Source organism: Lissotriton vulgaris, chromosome 6, assembly GCF_964263255.1.
Source record: "Lissotriton vulgaris chromosome 6, aLisVul1.2, whole genome shotgun sequence".
Lineage (NCBI taxonomy): Eukaryota > Metazoa > Chordata > Amphibia > Caudata > Salamandridae > Lissotriton > Lissotriton vulgaris.
This window is the reverse complement of record NC_141694.1, coordinates 1,071,596,238-1,071,617,170: the sequence shown is the minus strand read 5'-3', so window position 1 is coordinate 1,071,617,170 and position 20,933 is coordinate 1,071,596,238.

The window sequence follows — 20,933 nt, the reverse complement described above, 5'->3', positions numbered from 1 at the left end:
TTATTTCCCACCAATATTTTAGCAAATATAATATTAACAATATGAGTGAACATTTTTGAAGCACTCAACTGAGCAATGGCCAGCAGAAGGTGGACTTACTTTTTGGTAACAAAAGGAAAGATCTTAAAAGAACGTGCAGGCAAAGCTAAGTAAGGAATATCATTAAGCACAGAAAATAAACTATATTTTATATCAAGACAAGTGAAAATAATATGCTTACCTCAAATAATCCAAGTATGTGCATATTACATGTTTGGGTGCTTTCATTGCACAAAATGCTGTGGTATAAAACCTAGAATACATGTGGAACCATGACATATGGGAAATATGTTATGCGTCTCTGTGAAATATGCGTTTGTCACCACCATACAGTCCACCAACCACTCTGCAGAGTTTTATCTTGACATGATCACAAAGCTTACGCTGCAAGTTTAACTAACTTATGTGGCAAGGTTATCTACATTATTCGGCACATTATCTGGCAGTATTACGTTCATCTATTTGAGCTAGACACAATATTTTGTGAAACGTATACATTATGGGGCACATTTTGTGGCAATTGTACTAAATTCATAGTTAAGGTGGTAAATGTGTAATTTGGTCCATCAGTGCCTTCTCAGGGTTTTGGTGACATTTACAAATCAAACTATTCATATATGCCATGTTACTAAGCAGTGGAAAGAAAAATGGCAATCAAGACATTTTATGTAAAACTTTTATTTGAAAAACTATATCTCATTTTTATTTGTGTCCAACATATAACACACATTTTATACTTTAAGACTTATAGAAACTCAAAGTAGAACTTGTTTACAATTCATCTTATGATCACATATCTTAGAGGGCTTCCACATCCTAAGAGTACCTTTATGTGTTAATAAAATTGCACAAAGTAGAGTCTAATCTTCATAGAATGGTCACCATAGCTTGTTAAATATTAAAAATCACGACAGCCACTACAGATGACATGTGTTTCACTGTGGTAAGCCGCTTCTTCAAGGTTAGATACACATAATTGATCCTTTCCAACCAGTTATTTTTTAATTTTCAGAATGTCTTTAATATTCTTACCTGGGTCTGATATGAGCAATTACAATTTCCTAATGGTGGACACCGTGTCGCCTTTTGAGTCATACAACTTGATCTTCATACGACAAAGAGCTTGTAGTCTTGACCAAGCTTTATTACAAATTTCAATAGGTCTTTTCTTAATACTGGATTCTTCTCCAAATTTTAATTGAAAGATTGCATATCCAAATCGCCTCTCTCAGGGCTAATGCCTCTGCCAGACAAACATGTTTGTCCAGTGAAGGTATGAGCCCAAAGAGAGGGAAGCATTGCTTCCTACACGCAGTGATGCTGGAATAATTTTCAGGGTGGGGTCTGCTGCCCTTAATGTTAAATCACTAAAATCATAGGGATTGTGGAAGATCCAAGTGTTATGTTCCATATAGGTACCCTAATATAGGCCCGGGTAATATCATACCTTCACCAAAATTATCTCCCTTACACTACACAGTTACGAGCCTTTAGCATTGAACCGTTACCTAGTTCTAGTACTGGGCGCAAAAGGAGGGTTTGTCTCTGAACAATAGCGTCCTATAACTTCATCAATAGACTAATACAGTATGAATGAATATTCATAAGGGTTCTTGGAAATCAGGCAGAGGCTACACCACCTGCATAATATCTACGTACAAGGTTCCTCCCACACATCATCCTCAAATCCAACAGTGGCTGATACAAGAAATAAGGGACATAGAAACCCTAGATACTTTCTGTATAAATACAGCACATATTGCTATGGTTGGTAGAGGAGACCGAGACTTCCAGGCTGACACACTGACCAAAGACACTGAGGCTCCTGCATATAGACGCTCCACCTGACAATGGTCCAACACATCTCTCGCGGGGTGTCCAACTCGAGATCAGGATGGGGTCCCACACACTCTCACTTCAGGTAATGGGGTTAGACTAAATCCTAGAGGGATTCTTGGCTTCAAACATACTTACATGCTAGGTACACTTAGGTACATCTAGATAGGTATCGTAGGAGTATGCACTCTTTTTATCATGCATTTTATATTCATGTATGTATTCATGATTATTGCAAGATGGTAGAACTATACTATCCTTTTATTTTCACTGTACTGCTAATCATATATATCTGCTACGGTCTAACTGTTGCTGCAGCACATCTATTTAACACTAGAAGAACAACTGCAATAAATTCTTATTGTAACACGCCCGACTATTTCATCTGTTGAACTCTCTGAGACCGAATAAGTGAGGACAAGTGACTGAGCGAAAGGTAGTACACTGTTTCCTTGATTCTGAGGGATCAGGGTTGTCATGTTCTGAGGTTGCAATAAACTAACCTCTCCCCAATAAGAGGAGAGTCTAGTGGCATTGTTAGCTAGCTAATGCAAACAGGCTAACATTCTCAGTGGGAGTGCTCAGAGCCAGTTTGTCACCAAACCCACAGTTTATGTTATCCAGAACACGCAGATCCTATTTAGGTAATATAGGAACTAAACAACATGGCGCAGCCAACGTTGGTTGGGTACTTATTTAATAGTAGAATCTGAGTAGTTCATTCGTGCTAATTCTCATAGACCCCTACTCACAAAACGCCAGAGACGTCTGGAGTGGGTGGGCACAAAACACCGCCACAGCTGAGTAGGTGAAACATCCTATTTATTGGCTGCTGGTTAATCAAGTTTGAAGGACATTTTGTTCCTAAATTGTGCAAAAACCTTATCTTCGTTTCCTTGAAAAACTGTTCCGTCTTTTAAAACACAATGACAAACGAGGAAGGAGCATTAGATGCATTAACACAACTAAGGCCTCACTCAGACGAGAAGGAAAATCCGAATGGAATACAATTTCATCTAAATGTTAGACACACACTCACCCTTAAACTACTTAAACATGGTTTAACAGCCTGAGGTGAAATAGTAGTATTCGTGATAAAGGCGTAAAAAGATTTCCAAACAAAGGTATTTTATTCATGGGTTACATTCCCAGCAGCAAATGCAAGAACAAATATGTTTCATTATTACACACAAGATGACATACCAGTGGAATACATTCCGTATGAGGATATTGAAATTCCACTAACATACCAGGAACATAAATGCTGGTTTAAACGCGCCCTCCCCCATTCAAGAAGAAGAGTAAGGCTTGGTCCGCTAGGAAGACCAGGAGTAACATGGCCGATATTAGCAGCTTACACACCACATCCTGACATTGACACAATGCCACAAGATGAAATACTCAAACAATACAAAGAGTTGATAAAACTTTACAAGAACATGATGCAATTTGTCCTGAGGACACTTACAGTGCAACCAGCAGTAGTTACAATAAATACAGCTCCTACACAAAGTACAGCAACTAAAAATACTCCATAAATATTACACGCAGTAATGGGCAAAATGCCTCAAGAACGTGAGCAAATACCATTCTGGGTACCTCAGAAAATAACACATTTAGAAGCAGTATTCCCAAATACTACTCCTTATGGAAAAGCACAGACTGCTGACAATCTGCTTGCCCATGGCGATCACACCACAGAGAGAGGATTGTATCTCTTGGGGTGCAGTCTTTGCAGACATCATACCTGGACTCATGGCATACCATCCTTAGTTGTAGTACCAGATGTATTAAGACAAATACAAAATGAGTACGGGGCAGACCTGCTCTGAACTTAGGGATGACATTACTAGGTATTTACACCCAGGTATCAGCAATAATATTAGCAAATATTAAAGAGGAGGCAGCATCAGTGGCAATCTAACAATGCATACTGGAGTTTGGTCCTTTACAACAGGAACATTAATTACCCAAAATTATAGAAACTGCATATGCAGAATTAGGCAGAGAAAATTTGGGTGGAAAAGCTTTAAACCCACAATTAATGGGCAGTCCTGGAAAGGACAATTCTAAGCAGACACCTGCTTCTCTTAAAAAGAAGTGGGATAATAATAATAAAAAACAAAACAACAAAGAAAAGGGATCTCAATCCAGAGGTGGATCTCCTCCACAGGAGCTCTCTGAAAGGAGGTACAACCTCAGGAATAGGGATAATATTAGGAAACCTCTCATTCCTTTCAGGGCTCGACGAAAAACTCCAAGAGAGAAGGATGTTCAGGACACAAGGAAGAGCGTACAAAGTCCAAAGACGGACAGCACGCTCAAGACTATACTTCCAAAAAAGAAGGAAAGTCAAAATCAAAAACCTCAGTTTAAAAAGAAGAAAGTTGCAGGCAGGGGCACGATGGTCGCTGCCTAGCAGAGCTCCGTTCCTACCCTGTGGAGAAGTGTGGCTCACGGTGTAGAGCAGGCAGACCCGGAAGCTGAGGTCAGACCCGGGACCAGGGTTCAATTCCCGACGCGGCAGGGTCTTGAGCTCAAATGTCCACGGACTCGATAATTCTCGCTTCGGTGCCTGCTCTAATCATGGGTTCTCACTCTGCAACTCTGGGCATTAAGCTTGCTTAATCTCCACAACGGCCCCCCTGTGGCGGGATGCCTGGCTTTCACCTTGGGGATGCCCTGTAGGGGCTATCTCACAGGGAAAAACCAGGACGGGCTCCCAATGCAAGCGCCGGGAAACCTCCGGGTAGCTGTGCGCTCAATAAATGCAATAATAATAATAATAATAATACCCTTCTCCCCCGCTTATCCGCAATAATTATTCGTTAGCCATATAACATACCTGTGTGGCGGAATCCTTTGTGACCCCGAGGTAGCAGCAGCGGACTCCATGGGAGCGCCATTGACCCGCAAAAGGAGACGAATCGACGTTGGGCCTGCCGAAGGAGGAGTCACTGGGACCTTGCGTAGAGGTGGAGGCCAGGCGAGTAGTCGGTGTGCCGCTGGTCTCGCCTTCTGGGGGGCCTGCGGGGGATTGACAGTGGCCGCTGGTATTCGGGGCACGGAGCCGGTGTCCCCATTGCTCCTGGACTGTGTACGCGGGCATCACCTCCTCCCCATGCGGCGCTGAGGGGCTCCTGAACTGCGAGACGGACTGGAAGGATCTGGGGCCTCGCTATAAAAGAAGAAATCGGGGGCTCGAGTGATGGTGGCGGCTGTGTGGGAGATTGGCGGGCCCGTGACCTCGGCCTTTGGGAGTGCCTGTTACGGTTGCACAGTGGGATTTTGATACCGGAGAGTGGGGGTGTCCTGTTGCCCCCCGGACGCACATTCACAGCAAATTGCCCCATGCTGTAATCACCTGAGCCTCACGATCCACGGAGGGAGAAAAACCCGGGCCTGAAGGAGGCGGCCGGAATGACGACTGCAAGGGCCTTAACTAATTGGGATTGGTGGCACTAAATATAGCACCGGGCATTGTGTGGAGGTGAGCCTCAATCCTGCATGATATAAATAGAAACTATCTCTGGTTGGTGGTGGTGGCAGTGATCCACCTTAAGCTGCAGTGAGTGACAGTAGAGGACAGCTCTGTAGTGACCTGCCACAGGCGAGGCCTATTGAGGCAGAAAGGGACGGGAGACAGAGATGCCAGAGAGATCCCACGACGACCCTCACATTTTGTTATTACAATTGGTGTGGTAGGCCCCCCAGAGTGGCCAAATAGGAGGAGGAACCCAGGGACTCGGGTTACCCACGGACTTATGGAAGTGTGGGACACCTATATGTCGCCTGATCCTTAGAGCTGCCTGCATAAGAGATCGGACAGGTAATAACGCTCCGTGGCAGAATGCCTTAGATAGTGTGCTCCCTTGGTTGCGCTGTTCAATGGGGGTGCATAAGTGACAATTCCGGACAGCGGCCTGGCTGCCTGCCCCCGCGGGGTCCACGCATTGGGCATTGACTAGCGGCGGACATACAGCGGACCTCATTGGCAATAACCATATCCCGCAGTGACTGAGCACTTGATCCTGAGTGGGTACTGGCTTAGGCACCCTGCATCAAGGCTCACATACCTCTATCTTGCACCAAATCCCATCTGCAGCTACTAACACTGTCTTGCCACGCCCGCAGTTTCTATAAAGGTGTATTGTCTGGGACGCCGGGGGGCCTAGATTCCTGGGAGAGGTCCTAGACGGGTTGCCGGTCAACCAGTCTGCCAAATAGACGAGAGCGGGAGTGACACTGGTGGTAGAATGGCATTGTCGAGAGGCAACAAGCCAGTGCAGCAGAATAGGCTCGGCCGCTACAGCCTCCCCAAGACGTCGCTGCCGGACCCTTCACCGACAGGCAAAAGTGGTGGGGGGCAGCCAGAGGCGGACCCGGAACCTACCCTCAAAGACGTGCTGGAGGCTATAGCGGGAATCAAGACGTCGTTGTAGCACAAGATGGTTGCCATAACCGTAGAAGTTAACCTACTCACCGCAGACAAGAACAAAAACAGCGAGAAAGTCAAGCAACTTGAACTCACAACTGCAAGTCTGGTAGATGATACTTCTCAAATACAAAGTTATATTAAAGACCTGCAAACCTACCGAAATGAGGATAGATGACTAGGAAGGGAGACTGCAACATAACAATATGTGAATCCTGGGAGTTCCGGAAAAGTCAGAGGGACAAGCTACTGACCTTTTTGTGGAAGACCTCATCCTTAAGCACCTGCAACCTAAGGGAATGGGAAAGTTTTTTGTTATTGAAAGAGCCATAGATTGCCGGGGGGTCGTCCAAAGCCTGGGACCCCTCCGCGTCCAATCCTTGCCAGAGTATAGAACTTCAGGGACCGGGATGTGATACTCCAGCATGCCATAGCGGGGCCTCTGCTACAACATGACAATTCTGAAATCACCTTCTTTACGGACTTCACCCAGATGGTCTAGAGGCAGAGGCGCTCCTTCCTTGGGGTAAAAAAGGCACTGCAGGATAAAATATACAAATACGCCATGCTTTTTCCAGCCAGGCTTCGGGTAGAAGCTGATGGCAGAGCCTGGTTCTTTGAACAACCGGAATCGGCAGCAGATTGGTTGGAGGCCCGCTGAACTCCGAGCTGCAATGGACTTGGGGTAACTTATGGGGCGGGGAGAGATCTAGGCCTGAAGATGCCAAAGATTGGGGTTTATTGGTGAAGTGCTTGATGGTTGGGGGGGTAATCAGAAATCCGCATGAGGGAAGTGCATATTATTCAGAGATGGGAGGAGCCAAATATACCTCAGGCTATTTGTAGATCCGTATTTGGGATCGTTTAGCTTGGCACTATCAAGAAGTAAAGGGGGACGGGGGACACAACGCACCCCAATTCACTTCATTTAGTTAATGTGTGGGGGCAACAGGCAATCTGAAAGTTTGATCATGGGCAGTTTAAAGCCCAGATGGCAGGGGTGCTGGGCAGGCGGAGGTTGGGAGCGTATGTTTGGTTTTGAGAAATTTTATTTGTGGTTGGTCATTTGTTTTTGGTTCGTATTTGTTTTGTCGACATTAACACAATGTAACGCAGAACGCAGGCAGTGTGAAATATATGTAGAATTTCATTTTTTGATAACTCCATCGAGCGGGAACTGCTCCTAAACAATAACATAGATGGGCACACAGTGGGACATCGGGGTTAGGGTACTCAGCTGGAATGTGAATGGACTGGGTGACAAGATCAATCCACTCTCTGGACGGAGATTATAAACAGCTCCCTGGAAACAGGAATCATGCATGACTGCCTCAAAATAGGCCAGGTAACACCATTAATAAAAAAAGCAGTTGCCGACCCTAACAATCTCAACAACTACAGGCCTGTCTCCAATCTTCCTTTCCTAGCAAAATTACTTGAAAAATGTGTTCTCCGCCAACTCACCCACCACATGGACAATAACAACCTCCTCGACCCTCACCAATTTGGCTTCAGAAAAGGATGCAGCACAGAGAGTGCCCTCTTAAATGCCATAGATGACGTGCACAAATCACTGGACAAGGACCGCTGCTGTCTACTCATACTCCTTGACCTCTCAGCGGCCTTGACACGGTCTACCACAAACTACTCTTCAATGTTCTCCAAGAAACGGTAGGAGCAAAAGGGGTGGTCTTACAATGGTTCACCTCCTTCTTGCAAAACCGCTCCCAAAGAATAAAAATTGGAAACTTCAAGTCCGCCCTACACCCTATAATCAGAGGTGTTCCCCAAGGCGCAGTTCTTTCACCCGCACTATTCAACATTTACATGGAGCCACTCACCATCATCCTCAGAAAAGCCAATATTCCCTTCCACCTCAATGCCGGCGACACCCAGAACTACCTAGAAACCTCCTCCATAGCAGACATGCAAAGACTAAATAACACCCTAATAGAAGTCCAAAAGTGGCTGTCCCTAAACCATCTGAAACAAAACCAAGGCAAAACGGAAATTCTCCTCATAACCAACAAAGAACAAACCCCCCTATTCAAGGAATGGATAAAGTCTATTGATGCTCTCGACTGTACCCTGATCCCAGCAGACTCCGTGAGGTCATTGGGAATCACTCTAGACCCCAACCTGGATGTGATCAAACACATCAAGAACACCGCAAGATGTGCCTTCTTCAACTTAAAACTACTGAACAAAGTCACGCAATCCCTCGTTCTATCCAGATTAGACTATGGGATCGCCACCCTCACAGGCACGGCTAAACTACACCTTGCTCCCCTCAGAACAACCCTAAATTTAGCATCCAGAATGGTAACGGGAGTAAAGAAATACAAACACATCTCCCCCGCTCTAAAAGAGCTTAAGTGGCTCCCAATAGAAATGCGGACCAACTTCAGAACTGCTTGTCTCACACACAAAGCTCTGCACACTGGCAAACCCACCTATCTAGCTTCCCAACTCAAAAAAGCGGGTCAGACAAGAACTCTCGGAAGCACCAACTCTCTGCTACTCTTCCCCGCGAAAACCTGCAAAAAAGACCTTATCTAGGTCCTTCTCCGGAAATGCACCCAGAATTTGGAATGCCATCACTTTACATATCAGGACTAACCCCTCCTTTAAAGCATTCAAGAGCCAGCTCAAAGTGCTCTTCCTCAATCGAGACCTCACGAAGTGACAACGGACCTACATGAATACTCTGCCTCAAGACAGAGGACCCAGTCACTACTTAAAGATCACTCCTTACAACACCTTCCTCCTGTCCCGCACAGTACTCCCCCCTAATTTTACCATGAACTTTACAACTCTGCATTGAATGCTACTGGACTTATACTGATTAATGAACCACCTTGGAATCAATGTGTTTTCTCGGACACTCTTTGTATACTAGACTGTTATTGTTGTAAATGTTGTAAAGCGCTCCAATACCTCCAGGTCTGGCTAGTGCTATATACAACTCCAAAATAAATAAAATAAATGGCCAACCAATACATCAGGTGACAGGCCCGAGATGTCATCCTCCTGCAGAAAACACACCTTATCGGGAACACGTGCCAGGTTCTGAATAAGGGAGGATATAGGTTGGTGGCTCATGCGGGCTTTACTACCGGGTCTCGTGGGATGGGCATATTGACTAAGAATTTGTTCTCCTTCATCGTGCAAGCCACATAGTCTGATGCATGGGGTAGGTATATTGGGGTCTCGTATGTGTGGGAGGGCAAGACAGCCAAATTTTTTTCAGTGTACGATCCCCCGGCCTTCAGACCAATGCATTCAAAGACCTGGGTATTGTACTCCCATCACTCCCCGTAGGCCTCCTAGTGATAGGAGGAGATTTTAATGCAGTGAAGTCGGGAACACTTGACCGTTATCCACCGTGGGACATCAGACCTGCACAGAAATGGTTACCGGACTTTCTGGAGTCCATGGGGCTGGTGGATTGGTGGCGGATACACAACCCGGACTGGACCCAATATATGTTCCTGTTGGGAGCCGATCATAGCTTATCCAGAATAGATTACATCCTAGTCCCGGCTGCACAGGCATTCAGTATCTGGGAGGTTCGTCATTTGGGCAGAGGCATCTCGGACCACTCTCCGGTCTTGATGAAGGTAGACCTGGGCCAAATGAACACCCGGAAAGTAGCCCCCATTAACTCCTGGTACCTGCGGGACCCGGGCATTCAGAAGAAAATAGAGCAAGTTACGGATAACTATTTTCAAATTAATGAGGGGAAGGTTGACTCAGCTCAGACGTTATGGGAAGCCTACAAAGTGATGATTTGCAGGGAAACCCTGTCCCTAATTGCGGGAAAGAAAAAAGAAAAACAGGCCAATTTAGAGAGCGCAGAAGAAGAAATACTGAGATTAGTAGAGGAATTAGCTCAGGCGGTAACATCCGAAAAACTACATCCCTTTAACCTGAAACAAGATGATTTCAAAAGCATATCTGAGGACAGAGCCAGGACACAGGACAGGGGCACGCAGAGTAGAATTTATAAACACGGCAATGAGGCGGGGAAGCTCATAGCGTGGTTGGATGGGAGGGAATGGGTGGCCCGTCTGGTGCCTGAGATACAGGGTGAGGGTACCTCCCCATAACTGACAAAACAGGAAATACCTGACCAGTTTGCAGGATACTATCAAGGGGTATATCGCACAACTGATAATTACAAAGAGGACAACAACAGTGGATTGCTTAGAGATATCAGACTTCGTACCCTCTCGGATGGGAATAGTAAATATCTTGAGTCTGCTCTCACAGACGATGAGGTGGGACAGGCAATACAGGGGGGTGAATTCGGGAAAGGCATCCGGGCCCAATGGCATCCCGATTGAACTGTACAAATTGAGACTGGACAAGATAGCCCCGTACCTTCGTTCAATGAGGATTGAGAGCAGGGAAAAGGGGATGCTCCCATTTGATCAACGAGTCGCAAATATTGTGGTCATTCACAAGGAAGGGGAACTCAAAACCAGCTGTGCGTCCTATAGACAAATATCGCTACTGAATCCTGAACCGAAAATCCTTGCAAAACTATTAGCTGCACGCTTGATTAAAGTCATTGATACACTAGTGCACCCCGACCAGTCAGGCTTTATGCCACATTGTAATACCGTCCTCAATTCACACGGCTTGCATGGTGTTCTCGGCAGAGTACCAACTATCCTAGAGCCCGCCATATTGGTATCCCTGGATGCCACCATGGCGCTTGATATGATCAAATGGTCATATCTCTTCGCTGTACTGGACAAAATGGGATTTGGTCCAGACTTTGGGTTTGTTGGGTCCGTTTGTTATATTCCTGCCCCATGGCTCAAGTTGTTGTGAACAACCGCAAGTTTCTAGCTTTCCAAATGACCCGTGGCACGCGTCAGGGGTGCCCCCTATCTCCACTCCTCTGCCGTTAGCTTTGGAACCCCCTGGCTGCGTGGATCAAGTGATCCACGGGATGCGGTGGTACCTGGGTTGGGAAGATAAGATATCTTTATATGCAGATGACATTCTGTTATATCTGACTTCCCCAAGAGCCTCCCTGATTGGCCTCCTGGATATTCTCGCGGTGTTTCGGAGATATTCCGGATTCACCATAAACGTGATCTACGTCCTGCAGGGAGAATCACCAACTAGCCAAGGGGCTGCCCTGTACAGATAGCATCGGAAGGCTTCCGTTATCTTGGTGTCTTCATCACGCTGAGCTCGGAGCTCCGCTACGCCCGCAACTTGGTGCCACCTATACAGAGGCTGAAAAGTGATGTCAAGCACTGGAAGGCTCTACACCTCTCATTGTTAGCTAAAGTGGTCCTTTTCAAAATGATGGCACTGCCCCGCTTCCTACACACCCTGCAGAACTCAATGGACCCAGTTCCCACATCTTACTTTAAAGAAATAGAGACTCTTCAAAGAGATCTCCTATGGGACGGCAAGCCCCGAATCGCCTTTACCAAATGAACCCTTAATTGGTATGACGGGGGCATCAGCCTTCTGGATATCAGGAAGTATTATTGGGCAGCCTATTTGGCCGCCATCAATCAGGGGATCTATAGTCGACCGGATGACCCCTTGTTATACCGTTGATAGATGGCTTCTCCCGGGGGGGACTATAGTAGGGCCCTGAATGCTAGGCCTCGCAGGTATCCTTTCATGGGCCCGAATGCACCTTCCGTCCACGTCTGGCATGTAGCAAATAAACAGCTGGGATGGGATTGTAGACTCACCATGGCAACTCCACTGTGGAGCTCCGAGAGGTTGGGAAGTCTGTGGCAGTCCAAAGGCTTTGATAAATGGGACCTTATTGGAATCTCGCACATCAAAGATATCTGGGGTAAGAAGTCTATTCTTCCCGTCACTTCCCTCCGACAGCAATACAGCCTGGCAGATACTGAACATTATCGGTAGCTTCAAATACGGCATGCTCTGCTCATGCATGTTACCAGTAAATCCACACTGCCGGAGACCTCCCCTTTGGAGGACAGACTACTAGATGCCCACCCCCCCTAAAAAACCATCTCCCAGATCTACAAAAAATTGATTAACAATATGGAAGATCCACTGCAATCATTGAAGGAGAAATGGGTAAGAGATGGATTAGAATTGGATGAAGAAGACTGGCGGGAGGTGGTCTCCTCCTCGAGAGAAGTAGCAGTCCAGGCAAGGCTACGATTGGTACAACTTAAAATTCTGCACAGAATTTACATCACGCATGGGCAAGGCAGACAGTGGGGAGTGCAGGTGCTGGTGCGGGGAGATTGGCACCTTTATACATATCTTATGGTCCTGTGTGCACATACAGTCGTAGTGGCAAGCCATACATCGCACCTTACGGGAGGTACTCAATATTGACCTGCAGCCTGAGTCCAGTAGATGCCTCCTAAATATTTGGGAACTTACGGATCTCACCTCTCACACCACGCAATGGGCGACACTGGCACTAATGATTGCAAAAAGGAATATTGCGCAGAACTGGGGGGCCCGACAGCCACCTACACCGGGAAAGTGGGAGGATGACCTGGATTGGTGTATGTTTCGGGAGAAGTCGGTCTATATTGCTGGAGGGTGTCCTGGGAAATGGAACAGAGTGTGGGGATCATAGAACCACTATAGAGGTGATATGTGTACTCCCCCGATCCCTTTGCATGACTCAGAGTTTCTTGTGACCCCTTGATGTATCTTTTTCTGCAAAATGCGAATTGTCTTCCTGTGTCCCTGCTCGAGAATTCGGAATTGGTAATGCCCTTGCATATGTAATATACAGGTGAATTTGTCGATGTTGTTTAATCAAAAGATTTAAAAAAAAAAAGAAAGTTGCAGGCCTGAAGATCAGACATGCCCAGACATCTGTGGTCACAACTTTTGAACGGGGAATGGGCTCAGACGATGTTAGACAGTGTGGCTGAAGTAACAATAGCTCACCAGAACCTGATGGAATTTCTGTTGACAGCGGACTTGAATGATTACATCACGGTGGAAACACCAACTACGAGGGTAAGGTTCCTGCATAGGTTATATGAAATAACCCTCCAAATGGAGGGGGACAAGCCCAGAAAAGTTAAGGGTCTCTTTTAGGAGAACCTGTCATCTGGTTATGACATCCTATTAGCTGAACAAGATTGGCCGCCAGCATTCGTTATGGAGTGCCCTAGGGGAGAAATGGTAATTGTTCCAGCCTTCTCCGACCTCGTTCCCATTCATTTTAAACACACATATGCACAGGAGTGGGCAGTTGCCCTAGCTCCAGCATTGTACAAAAATCATGCCAGATGGGATGATCCTGTTAAAAGTTTCACCAAATGCACAGAGACACTATCCAATAAAACAAGAAGCTAAAAAACAGGTCAGGGAGATCTTAGATCAACTTGAATATCAAGGGGTCATTGAAACCTGCACCTCACCAATGAACAATCCTTTGTTTGCCGTAATGAAACCGGACAACTCATATTGTCTAGTGTTAGATTACAGACATTTAAACATATGCACACAGACATTCGCTGTCCAAAATGCACACAGTGCTGCATTAATGAATAAAATTGTGCGGAAAAAATTACAAAACTACACTTGATATCTCAAATGCATTTTTCTGCCTAAATACAGCACCTGAAAGCAGGTATTTGACCACATTCTCAGCGTTGGGGTCCCAGCGACAATTTTCTCATCCTCCCAAGGGTATAAGATTAGCCCAGGGTTATTTTCAGCAAGAGTAACTGAATTACTCCCACATTTTGATGAGGAAGCATTGTCCTATGTGGATGATATTTATCTGACAGACAACAACTTAAAAAGGCGCTTGACCAGGGTGAACAGCATAATTATGGAGATTTTCCTCTGAGGGCTACAAATTTAATTAAAAAAAAATCAGAACTCACCCACCTTAATATCCTGTTTTTAGGATATGAGCTTTCAAGTGAAGGGAAAAGTCTGGCATCTAACTTTTTAGAAAAGTGTGCGCTGCTCCAACCTACAAAATCATGAAAAAATTTACAATCAAAACTATGATTCCTCAATTTTGGCATAACATACATTTTGGATTACATGAAAATAGTAAAAACCTTTCTACAACTTAATAAAACCTGACTTTTCAGTTAGACAATGGACACAGGAACACACAAACATCCTACGTTCACTACAAGAAGACATGATAACTCTTCAAAACACTTACAGACGCGGATAAACGTACGCAACTTAGTTATCTGTGTAATAGTGGGTCAATGCAGGTACACTTACTTAACTTTCAATGAAGGCAAAACAGTACCAATCGATTACAAATCACACCTGTACACAAACGCAGAAATGCGTTTCACTTCAACAGAAAAAATCCTGACAGCAGTTCAGACTGCTGTAGCAAGAGAAAGAGCGCTAGCTCAGGGAAAACCACAATTGTCATAATACCTGTACCAGCTTTAGAAGCTGTTACAAAGGCTAGCATTCCAAATGCGAAAGCTTTACATCCGAGATGGATACAATGGGCTAATTCTCTTACTGCAACAGATGTTGAATACAGATTTGATCCAAGTCTAAAAATACAAGCATTTTTGCAGTACGAACAGGAATACCCTCTACAGAATGAAATCTTGCCTCTACATCAGTATGAATATATAATTTACACTGATGGATCTGCTCAACTGGCCATAGGGAGTAAGCAACAATACAGTGCAGCATGTGCTATCGTTAACGGTCGCATGCAAAATGGAAAGTTCCATTCAAGTTGCTCCAAAACTCAATCTCGAAGAGACTGCAAGGCTCAGTTGGCAGAGTTAAAAGTGCTGATACTGGCACTGGTGAATATGGATCACAAATTGACCACACTGATAGTGTGTGATTCTTTTCACTGTGTGCAATCATACAATGAATATTTACATCATTGGGAACAAAACAGGTTCAAGAACGCAAATGGTGGCACAATGAAGCATAAAATGCTATGAGAACAGGTAGTTGTGGTGAGAAACGAACTACCACTGGCTCACGTGATTCATACACTGAGTCATCAACGTGATGGGGTTCATGTTGAAGGGAATTTATTGGCTGATGAAGCCTTGAAGGGGGCTGTGCACACAGCTTCCAAAGCTGCAATCACTCGTGAAAATGAGGATAGACGGTGAGATTATGGTTGCTGTCATTGCTTTGCGCAAAGGCAGCTCAGCGGTACCAAAGAATTTTCCCCTCAAGTACTTCTACAAGTTAGATGCAAACAACATTCCATATGCTCAGATTCCTGGAGTGGGGGACAGAGTAATACCAAATATGGACCGTAGGCAAGGTTTGACTATTGCAGCACACAAGGGTTTAGGCTCTGCACATACAGGTGTTACAGCGATTATTTCATTGTTGAAACAGCGCTACTAGTGGTCAGGTCTAACAAAGCAAACTAAAGGCTATGGGGTTTATTAGAATGTCGGGCGGGGCGATCCGTCCGACATTTACCACTGCCTGCATCCAATTTCCCCCGCCATATTATGATGGCCAGGGGGACCCCGGCGGACGGACAGACCACCCGTTGATGAATCGACCGGGTGGAAAAGGGGCTTGATATGGTGACGGTGTCTGCAAGACACCGTCATCCATAATAAAATGCAGGCGGTGATGTGCCTGTTTGTGGCGTCATTGCCGCAAGGGAAAGGCATGTGGTAACTGCATGTGGGGGCCCGTTGTGGGTCCCCAGGGTGTTGGAGGGTAGGGGGTGCACATGGGGGGTACCTATGGTACCCTCTTGCATTCGCATGCAAAATGTGGCAGGCACCGCGCGGTGCCTGCCATGTTTTGCATGCAAATGCACAACATGCCTTTTTTCCATTGCGGCAGGTGCTGCTGAAAGCACCGCCCGATACTGAATAGCAGGCCTCATGGACTCCACTGTAGCAGATGCCTTCCTTTAGCTACAATCCAAGAAGTTCAAACAGAAAGACTCATCACGTTTGAAGAGTCCTCTCAAAGGAATAAAGGACTAAGCAACAGTGCTACAGATCTCATTCCACTTGAACAAGAAATAATAATTCAGAAAATGAAAATAAAACTCAAATATCAATTCAACCAAATGCTGATTTCTACATCAACATGCCTCGAGAAGAGCAAGCTACTGTTTCCACAAATCCTATTGAAATACCAAAGATTGATTGAACTGCATCTGGCTACTTCCTTGACTTTGATACATTTTCTTTGGATCCAAGTAAACCAGAAACAACGCTAGCCCAACAAACACGCAAGCAGCAGATTGCGGACTTTCTGAACTTTCTCAAAAAGACCTAGGGCCCGATTGCGATCTGGTTTGGAAGGGCACCGAACGTGATCCGGCAGTAAAAAGTGCAAGCCGTAAGCGTATTTTCTGCCAGACTCGTACAGCTGTACGAGCGAGCAAGGACGATGTCAGCGACGTGAAATTCACTGACCAAATTGTTTCCAGGTCCGAACCACTTCGTACGTCTCGTCCGTAAGTGAACCTTGCCATGCAATGGATTCAATTTAAGACCGAGCCAGTACAATGCACGCGTCGAACAGCCGGTTCGAGGCAAAGTTTACGGCTCACAACCCGTTCGGGACGTTGCCTTTGGGGATCCGCATCGGACTCCCTGTCACCCGCAGCCTTACGACTCGGACACAGGGGGTTGGACTGCAGGAGTCCATCTCGGTCGGAAAACACTCTGGTTCCGGCTCGGTCGGAGAGCTTTCTGACCCAAATTGGAATCCGGCCCCACCTGGTATCGCCTTGGGTAGAACTCTGGGTAACTACTGGGATACTGTTCTTTCTTTTCTGGCTAGGCTTAGTAACTTTCAGCATGCTTATTAATGGACAATACCTTCAACAAAGACCGGCAGCCGAAAAAGTAAATTTGATTCTCAAGCCACATCAATCTTCTTATCGTGAGCAAAGAGACTTGTTATCAGTGACCATTACAGCAGTTCCATACCGGACGGTATAGTTTGGGACAAGGACAGGGCTACGCGGCTACCACTTTGTTTCGGGGACTACGTGTTCATATTCAGGGTAATTCATTAACACACCAGGACTACCCCTACGGTACTGGAACAGGGGGGACCTTATAGGCTACACCGTGTTTCTCGCACGGTTAATATCTACACTTATGAGGACAGCATCTCCATGTGGAGTGGGGGTTGGGGCGGGCCGGAATAACAGGCGTGGAGGCCGGATGCAGTGCGCTATGATTAGCGAGAATTTTATTGATTATACAGAAACTAGGTCTTTGGAGTACGGGTATCAGGGTGGGAGTCCAGGTAAGGGATGCAGGTGGGGTCGTAGTGATGAGGATCCGGCGAGGGGTCGTCGGTAGGATGTCCGCTGCTGGGCTGAGGTCGTCTTTCCGTGGTGTAGGTAACGGTGTGCCCCTCAAAGGTAATAGAAAGAGATACAGGGCGATTAGTCCTGAGGACAACGGACCTCGGAATACTGTCACCTGCACCGGGGAGTGAGAGGGTTTGAAACGAACGTGAGGGAGGGACGGTAGGGTAGGTAGAGAAGGAAAACAGAAGACGGGTAGCGGGTAGAGAGTGTGGTTTGAGGGAGGGGGGGTTGTGTACAGTTCTATACAGTGCCGGTGTGCGTTTACTAGTACAGTGAGTGCTGTTCGTGAGTCTATTTACACTATTTACACTAACTAAAAGGGGAAACATGGAGAAAGGTGACACGGTACTCACGTGCCCCGCCGTAACTCTCATCCCAGTTACGGCCGCTCTCCAGCCACCTCCTGAGGATGCCACCAATCCTCGCACCAAACGTCTTCCTCCTCTTCCTTCTCTCGGCTCTTCCTTTCTCCTCTGCTCTCCGCTGCTGGTTCTTCGCGTGTTGCTAACTCCTGCCACGAGTCCACTGCTGGGAACCCTGCATCCTCCGAGTCGTCGGCTTTTCTACCATCTGGTCGGGAACCTGGAGAATGACTTCCGGGGTCAGGTAGGGTCGCTTCCGGTCCTTCAGTATCCGCCACACTTCCGGGGTCACGAAAGGTCGCTTCCGGTCCGCTGCGCACCGGTGTTGCTGTCGGCGCCTGTAGGGAGACAGAGAGAGGAGTAGCCTGGGTTGGCTGAGTTGCGGTACGGGTGGTTCCAAAGGTATGGGAGTCCACACTGGTTCGCCGCGCCCTGGAGGTAAGGGTCGCCCCTTCACATCCCCTTTCCCTAGGAGTGTTTCTTGTAGGGGTTGTGGGTGGCGGATACCGGGAGAGGTAGTCCGCATTACCCTGCTCTAGCCCTTTCCGATGTAATGTTCTGAAGCGAAAGGGTTGGAGAGAGAGGAACCACCGGAGCACTCGATCATTGTGTCCTCTGTTGCGTGCCATCCATTCAAGTGGGGCGTGATCGGTATATAGAAGGAATTCCCGTCCCTCTAGGTAGTAACTGAAGCTTTCTACCACCCATTTAATAGCGAGTGCCTCCTTTTCAACAATGGAATAGTTAGTCTCTCGAGGAAAAAGCTTCCTACTAAGGTAGAGGATGGGTTTTTCTGCTCCCTCTGAATCTTTTTGGGACAGCACAGCCCCCAAGCCCTGATCGGACGCGTCAGTTTTTAGTATGAAGGGCTGGGTATAATCAGGACTCATCAGCACAGGTTCAGAAGTCAGGGAATGTTTGAGGAGGTTAAAGGCATGCAACAGCAAGGGAGACAGGTGTTTTAGGATCTCCTCCGTTTTTGCCGTTTTCTTCAGGAGGTCGGTTAGTGGAGCTGCGGTATGGGAAAAGTTGGGGATGAACCTACTGTAATAGCCTAACATTCCCAGGAAGGCACGGAGGTCTTTTCCTGTTTGGGGGAAGGGTATGGCTTGGATGGTCTTGACCTTGCTGTCCCGAGGACGGATATGCCCTTCACCCAACAAGTATCCTAGATACTTTACACTCTGTGCCGTTAAAGTGGTCTTGGATGGGTTGATGGTGAAGCCAAATTTACCCAGGGAGGAGACAACAGATCGCAAATGTGAAAGGTGTTGTTCCCAGGTATCGCTATAGATGACTATGTCGTCAAGGTAAGCGCCTGAGTACTGGGAATGAGGTTGTAAGACCCGGTTCATGGCCCTCTGAAATGTCACCGGGGCTCCATGTAGCCCAAAGGGCATTACTTTAAACTGGAACAAGCCCTCTGGTGTTGAGAAGGCGGTCTTGTGTTTGTCTTCCGCTTTTAAGGGGATCTGCCAATAGCCCTTGCACAGATCAAGGGTACTTATATACTTAGCTTTGCCAATGCGTTCTACCATCCCGTCTACACGAGGTAGGGGATATGAGTCGAAGGCAGAGATCTTATTCACCTCCCTGAAATCGATGCAGAATCTGGTAGAGCCATCGGGCTTAGGAACCAAGACGATGGGCGAATTCCAGCTGCTGCTGGAGGGTTCTATGATGCCCATCTTTAGCATCTGGTTGTTTCCTCCTTGATGACGGCTCTACAGGCTTCAGGGATGCGGTATGGTCGTTGTCTTACCGTCCTTCCAGGTTCCGTGTGAATGGCATGTTTCACCACAGTAGTGTGTCCCGGTAAGGAGGAGAACACTGATTGTAAAGACGACAAGGACCGGCAGAGGTCCTGTTTCTTGCACTCTGGTAGGTCTGCGTCAAAACATCCCTCAAACGGGAAGGGGGGACTACCGGATAGGACGGGACGGGGTCCCTCCCATTTCTTTAGGAGGTTAATATGGTAGATTTGGGTGATCCCTCGGCTGGCGTCCGTTTCAATTTCTTATGTGACCGGAGTCACTTGTCTTATGACAGTGAACGGACCCTGCCACTGTCCTAGCAGCTTATGATCCGAAGATGGTAGGAGTAGTAGCACTTGGCCTCTGGGAACAAAGGACCGAGCTTTGGTTCCTTTGTCGTATTGGTTTTTCTGGGTAGTTTGGGCGGCCAACAGGTTCTGTCTCACAATCTCCCTGATTTCTCCTAAGTGTGTCTTGAGATTGTCTACATATTCGGGAAGAGGACGGGTTCGGTCTGGCTCAGCTTCCCAGGCCTCGCGAGCCATGTCCAAGAGAGTCCGGGGTGCTCGTCCATACAACAGTTCGTATGGTGAATAGCCAGTACTACTTTGTACCTTACAGAAAATGGCAAAAAGGGCGAGAGGAAGCATCTCCTCCCATCTTTTGCTCTCAAGACCTAATAGTTTTTTGAGGGTGGTTTTCAAGGTTGCGTTATATCGCTCCACTAACCCGTCTGTTTGGGGGTGGTAAGCTGAGGTTCTTATTTGCTTAATACCCAGATTAGAACAGACTTGGCGCATAAGAGATGAGACAAAGGGCGTCCCTTGATCGGTCAATATCTCGCGGGGAAACCCCACCCTAGAGAAGATGGAAATGAGGGCTTTGGCTATGTTCTGGGTGGTAGGTTGACGGAGTGGTACTGCTTCTGGGAATCGGGTGGCATAGTCCACTAACACTAGAGCATACCTACACCCACTCTTAGAGGGTAACAGGGGGCCTATAAGGTCCATTCCAACTCTAGTAAAGGGGACATCTATGAGAGGGAGGGGTTGGAGGGGAACCCTCGGAGGTCGATACCGGCTGGTTTTCTGGCACACCGGGCACTCCCGGCAGTAGCGTTTAATCTGAGCATATACGCCTGGCCAATAGAATTTCTCCAGGATCGATTCTCCAGTCCTTTCATCGCTGAAATGTCCTCCCAGCAGGTG